This window comes from Hyla sarda, unplaced genomic scaffold, assembly GCF_029499605.1.
Source record: "Hyla sarda isolate aHylSar1 unplaced genomic scaffold, aHylSar1.hap1 scaffold_299, whole genome shotgun sequence".
NCBI lineage: Eukaryota > Metazoa > Chordata > Amphibia > Anura > Hylidae > Hyla > Hyla sarda.
This window is the reverse complement of record NW_026609705.1, coordinates 48999-49546: the sequence shown is the minus strand read 5'-3', so window position 1 is coordinate 49546 and position 548 is coordinate 48999. Positions and strand designations below refer to the sequence as shown.

The 548-nt window shown below is 45.1% G+C and overlaps 1 pseudogene; it reads right to left on the bottom strand.

Annotated features, from left to right (window-relative positions):
• Positions 1-224: 224 nt before the first annotated feature.
• On the bottom strand, positions 225-332 carry LOC130327423 (U2 spliceosomal RNA; annotated as a pseudogene).
• Between the last annotated feature and the right edge of the window lie 216 nt (positions 333-548).

The window sequence follows — 548 nt, the reverse complement described above, 5'->3', positions numbered from 1 at the left end:
CACTATTGCTTATTCAATACCACCAGCAGATGGAGACACTATATTACAACATTAGTTGTGAGCAGCAGTTTGTACAAACAAATGCCTCATAGCTGATGTCCTATCCACCTAGGCACATAGGCACCACCTATTGTCTTTTGCCTGCAGTAGGGACCCACTGGACTAGCCAGCAAGCAGCTGCAGCAGCAAATAAACAGGTAATCTTTCTTTCCAACACTGAAACCTGGTGGTGCACTTAATATATGCTACCAGATAGGGAACATATCAGATATTAAACTGATATAAACAGACACCACATTTGATACCAGCCAAAAGGAAGGATGATAAGTGATAACTGTGAAAGGGGAGGAACCAACGCTGTCCCCTTCACATGCACCATCACTACTTGTAGGAAGGGAGGCTGGCTGGCAGCCTCCCATACACACTCTGGCTGGGTGGCAGTCACCCACCAGTACACACAGCAGACCCTAAACCCATATCATTATTGCTAAGCAGGAAGATGGGAGTCCATTTCACTCTGATGGACCATTTTTAAATGCAATCCATAA